This window comes from Suncus etruscus, chromosome 9, assembly GCF_024139225.1.
Source record: "Suncus etruscus isolate mSunEtr1 chromosome 9, mSunEtr1.pri.cur, whole genome shotgun sequence".
NCBI lineage: Eukaryota > Metazoa > Chordata > Mammalia > Eulipotyphla > Soricidae > Suncus > Suncus etruscus.
The window spans coordinates 29,243,377-29,249,072 of NC_064856.1; the positions used below are offsets into that span (position 1 = coordinate 29,243,377).

At 46.4% G+C, this 5,696-nt stretch overlaps 1 non-coding gene across 1 annotated transcript; it reads left to right on the forward strand.

The window, feature by feature from the left end:
• The first annotated feature begins 3,312 nt into the window (after positions 1-3,312).
• LOC126019787 (U6 spliceosomal RNA) lies at positions 3,313-3,418 on the forward strand. The gene has a single exon (XR_007499409.1). It is a non-coding gene; the product is annotated as a U6 spliceosomal RNA (small nuclear RNA).
• The last annotated feature ends 2,278 nt before the right edge of the window (positions 3,419-5,696 follow it).

Here is a 5,696-nt window from a genome sequence, read left to right on the forward strand (position 1 = left end):
ACAGGTCTTGAGTGGAGGGAGCTGGGAAGGAAACTTGTAATTTTTTTACATTTTTTGTTTGTTGTTATTGTTGCATTATTATTTTGTTTGCACTGCCAGGGCTGAAATCCAGGGATTCACACCTACAAGGCAAGTGCTCTACTGCTGACTCCCACGCTCTAGTGCTGAGACTTTCAACTGGCAGCAGGAAAGTTCTCTTAAGATCTGTGAGTGGACAATGATGGAGGAAGGGTAGCTGGGGAGAAAGGATGCCAGTCTGAGGGAATACATGCAAGTGCAAAGGCCCTGAAGTAGAAACAGGGAAGAAATGGTAGGAAATGTGGCTTAATAGGCCAGACAGTTTGCTTCTTTCCTTTTTCTCTGCCAAATTGGATTGGAGATAGCAGGCTACCATCCCTACCCCACCCCCATCTCAGAGCCTCAGGGAGCTAATGGACGGGAAAGTGCTTTGCAGTAAGAGTCCTTCAGTAATGGACACCCTGGACAAGGCCCATACAGGACCACTTTGGGATAGCTTGCTTTCTTCCCCCCTCCTGGCCAGGAGGAGATGATGCTCTCTTTTACATACTAGCACAGAGAGAAGTCCAGCTTCAAACATTTCCACTCACTCCTGAAAGGGGTGGGAAAGGGAGCTGCATAGAAATGGAAAAGCACCTGCCCCAGGTCACACAGCAAGTTCCTGCCAGCGCCCCATATTCAGATTTTAACTCCAGGGGCCAGAGAGATAGCATGGAGGTAAGACGTTTGCCTTGCCTGCAGAAGGATGGTGGTTTGAATCCCGGCATCCCATATGGTCCCCCGAGCCTGCCAGGAGCAATTTCTGAGTGTAGAGCCAGGAGTAACCTCTGAGCGCTGCCGGGTGTAACCCCTCCAAAAAAAAAAAAAAAAAAGCAGATTTCAGCTCCAAAGTGTAAACAAACATTGAACCTTCTAGTCTTAGGTAGGAGAGAAGTCAATAAAATCCATTTTCTCTTCTTTTTTTTTGGGGGGGGGAGGGGGGTCATACCCAGCAGCGCTCAGAAGTTACTCTGGTTCTACACTCAGAAATCGCTCCTGGCAGGCTCAGGGACCATATGGGATGCCGGGATTCGAAACACCAACCATCTGCATGCAAGGCAAACGCCTTACCTCCATGCTATCTCTCCTGCCTCTAGTTTTCTCTTCTGAAGATGTTGTTTCTTTCTCTCAAGGCAGAAGATGAGAATATTTTCTGGGGGGAGGGGGGTGGCAGACACCCTATGCAAAGCCAGCAGCTGTGTGAAAAGGGGCTGGATTTCTGCTCCCCACAAGTCACTCTTTATAATTTTCCTAACATTCCTCATTTCTGTGGTTTTCATTGCCGGCTCATGCAGAAAACACTCAACTCTGTCCCCTTTCATGGACAAGGACACCAAGGCCCAGAGAGTTAATGGGCTCATCTAGGTCTGGGGTGCGTGTTTGGGGACCAGGAGCATGCCAGAGGGCGGGGTGCAGAAGATAGAATATGGGGCTAGAGAATACCAAAAGCTCAGATGGAGTGAAACAGAACGGTGGGTCCCGGTGTTGGTTCAATGGCTAAAGCGCCTGCCTGGCAAGCATAAGACTAAGAGTTTGATGTTTGGTGCAATCCACATGCACCCAGCAAGGTTCTTGTGGTAGCTTTGTGGTAGCATGGTGCCAACCCTTTCTACACACCACAACACAAACATATGTGATCACTGGCACACTGCAATATGTTAGCATTGCTAATGAAACAGCAAGCACCACAACTTAAAAAGTGGGTGAGGGGGGCCGAAGAGATAGCACAGTGGCATGTTTGCCTTGCAAGCAGCTGTCCCAGGACCAAAGGTAGTTAGTTCAAATCCTGGCGTCCCATATGGTCCCCCATGCCTGCCAGGAGGTATTCCTGAGCAGATAGCCAGGAGTAACCCCTGAGCACAACCGGGTGTGGCCCAAAAAAACAAAAAAAAAGTGGGTGAGGGGCTGGAGTGTTAGCACAATGGGTAGGGCATTTGCCTTGCACGAGACTGACCTGGGTTCAATCCCCAACATCCCATTTGGTCCTTTGAGTCTGCCAGGAGTGATTTCTGATTGCAGAGCCAGGAGTAACCCCTGAATGCCTCAGGATGTAACCAAAATAAATAAATAAATAAATAAATAAATAAATAAATAAATAAAAGTGGTGAGCACTATGACAAATGAAGTGTCCCCACATGAATAGAGGTGTGAGTACCACCATAAGCCATGGTGAGCAACATGGCTGGGTGCACAGACACCACATTTAAGTGTGTGTGTGTGTGTGTGTGTGTGTGTGTGTGTGTGTGTATGTTTGTGCAAGCCCTGGTCATTGCCACAAAAAACTAGCAGAAGGAGCCAAAGAGATAGCATGGAGGTAGGGCGTTTGCCTTGCATGCAGAAGGACGGTGGTTCTAATCCCGGCATCCCATATGGTCCCCTGAGCCTGCCGGGGTGATTTCTAAGTGTAGAGCCAGGACTAATCCCTGAGTGCTGCTTAGTGTGGCCCAAAATAAAAACAAACAAACAAAAAAACTAGCAGAAGGAGGACTGGCAACTAAGCAACTAAATAACGGGATTGGCACGATTAATTTAATATGTCAGAAATAGTCCCCAGCAAAGGTGACAGGTGTGAAAGGAGTCTCAGGCTAGAGAAGCAGTCAGTCACATCCAGTGCCAGAGAGAATAATCTAGGCCAAATGGTGGCAAGTACAAAGGGCCTGTGGTCAGAGGAGCATGGGACAAGCCCTATGGCTGCAACAGAGTCTTCAGGGAAAGAGATGGGAGCAGGACCCTGAGACCAAGGAAAGACATCTGAGTCCTGTCTAATGGGCCAAGTGGCCAGAGGCCAGGACTTTGTTGTAGGTGATATGAAGGAGTTGATGGAAATTTGAAAATATGAGGGAAAATGACAGAGATTAACAGACATAAGGAGGAGTTAAGGGAGATGGCAAATCACAAACATAGAAAAGGCCCAAATCACCAGAGCATAGAGACTGAAGGAAAGAGTTTAGTGCAAGGACCTTTGTTCTTCAAAGCCACATCAGTTTTAATTGCAATTTAGCTTGTGTAAGACTGTTTGCTTGCTTGTTATTTCTGTACTAATATGTATAAAACCGGGGCCAGAGTGATAACACAGCAGGTAGGATGTTTGCCTTGAATGAGGCTGACTAGGGTTTGATCCCTGGTATCCTATATGATCCCCAGAGTCTGCCAGAAATAATTTCTGAGCACAGAGAGAGGAGTAACCCCTGAGTATCACCCAGTGTGGCCCAAAACCAAAATTTAATTTAATTTAATTAAAAAAAAATAAGACCAGTGCTCGCTTTGGCAGCACATATACTAAAATTGGAACGATACAGAGAAGATTAGCATGACCCCACACAAGGATGACACGCAAATTCGTGAAGCGTTCCATATTTTTTAAAACTTAGGGACATCAAAAAAAAAAAAAAAAGACCAGAGTGGACCCTTTGTTTGGGCCAAGAGTTGCTAGGGGCTACCTGATGTACTGCAATAAACTCCTTTCTCTTCCATGTACCTTGGCTGCAATCTTTTTAAACTTTCCCTAAAAGTGACAGAGCTGATCCTAAATCCTCATCCAGAATCAACTCTTGCCCTCTCTAGAGCAGGCTCCTTCTACAGCTCCTAGCACTTTCTCACTGGTGCCTGCTCTGTAACCCCTGCAAGTAACAGCCCCCCAAAAACTGGTTTCCCTTAGCTTAGGCTTTCTCAGACAGAGCTTCACCATCTCTTCTCAGACACACTATGGAGAGCCCAGCCCAGCTGCTAAGAATGAAATTTGCACGCGCGCCCGCACACATACACCAGGAGGGCAGGTCCTGGAGGTGGGGGAAAGGGAAGGAGAGGAAAAAAATGGTTGGGGAGCCCACCTGGGTGGGGGGCTCCTTATCAGTCCAGGGCCTGCAGCCAGGCTTCCTGACTCCTAAGAAGGTGTCAGACAGCATCCCAGAGTGAGGCTGGCCGGAAATAGCCAAGCAGAGGGATATTATCTCAGACCTCCAACCCCCTCCCTAACATCCTCTGGCTTTGATGTGGACAGTTGAAGACTCTTTTGTTTTGCTCCTTTTAGATGTGGAAATTTAAAAAGAAAATCTTTATTGAGATACTGTGATTAACAATACACAGTCCATGGTGACTTCATGCACTGCATCATTCCAACACCATCCCCACCCCCTGCGTATCTACTTTCCTCTACCTAGGTCCAAAAGGGCCTCTTGTTCAACAGCTCCCTTATTGTGTATCTTGAAATCCCACATTTATAAAATGTTTTTGTTTTGTTTTGTTGGACCACACATGATGGTGTGATCCAGGGTTTACTCGAGGGTTACTCCTGGCTCTGCATCAGAAATTATTCCTGGCTGTCTCCAAGAAACAAATAGGGTGCCTGAATTGAACCCAGGTTGGCCACATGCAAGGCAAATGCCTATTTGCTGTGCTATTCCTCTGGCCCCTAAAACTTTTTTTTCTTCATCTTCGGTACCATAATTATTAATTTTAGGCAGACATTATAATGGCTTGGATTTATGTATAAAACATTTCAGCATCACACCCTCCTCCAGAGTATCTTCTGCTTCCCTCACCATTGTCCCATTGTCCCTTCTCAAATCCCTCATCCCCCTGCAGAGATACCCTTCACTAGCAAGAGATAAACAGTGTGTAAGAACTGATCAATGTTTCCCAAAGGATTTTAAAATAGAATTATTGGAGAGAGAGAGAGAGATGATAGAGAAGGGAAAGAGAGAGAGAGAGAAGAGAGAGAGAGAGAGAGAGAGAGAGAGAGAGAGAGAGAGAGAGAGAGAGAGAGAGAATACTTGCTTCACCACCTATTTTCCTGAGTATCTCCAGGTGCATCCCTAGAGATTCTAAGCACAGTCAAGGTGCCCGGGCTACCCCCATGCTCTGACCTGTACATTGAAGTGCTGACCAGTTGGCAGAGAATCACTGGGAGTGACCCCCAGCTTCCTGAGCATTGCTTGGAAGATGCCTCTCCCTCAATGAAACAAAATCTCACAGGCCGTCAGTGTAGATGAGACCTCACCCTGATTGCCATAAAGAGTTACAGAACTGAAAGGAAAAAAAAGTCAATTGATCACAAACTTTCAACCAAGTCTATACTTTTTCAATAATTATCAGATTTTAAAAGAACATCTTTAAGGGGCCAGAGAGATAGCCCAGCAGTAGGGTGTTTTCCTGTCACGAAGCCAATCCAGGAGGGATGGTGGTTCGAATCCCTGCATCCCATATGGTCCCCCATGCCTGCCAGGAGCGATTTCTGAGCATAGAGCCAGGAGTATCCCCTGAGAGAGCCACCAAGTGTGACCCAAAAAACAAAACAAAATAGAACATCTTTAAGTTTACAGAAAAATGGAGTAGCCCAGTTTTCTATGCCCTCTCAGTCCTTGTCTGACCTGACCCCTCAAACCTTTCAGTGGCCCCCATTTTTTTTAATTTTATTACAATTACTTTATTTAAGCACCATTGATTCAAAATAGTTCATGATTGAGTCATATTTCCCACCACTGATGTTCTCCTTCTCCCCCGCCAACTGCCTCTGTGACAGGCATTTTACTTCTCTTTCTTTCTTCCTTTAAAATTTTTTTGAGGGGGCCGGAGAGATAGCATGGAAGAAGGGCATGTGCCTTGCATGCAGAAGGACGGTGGTTCGAATCCTGGCATCT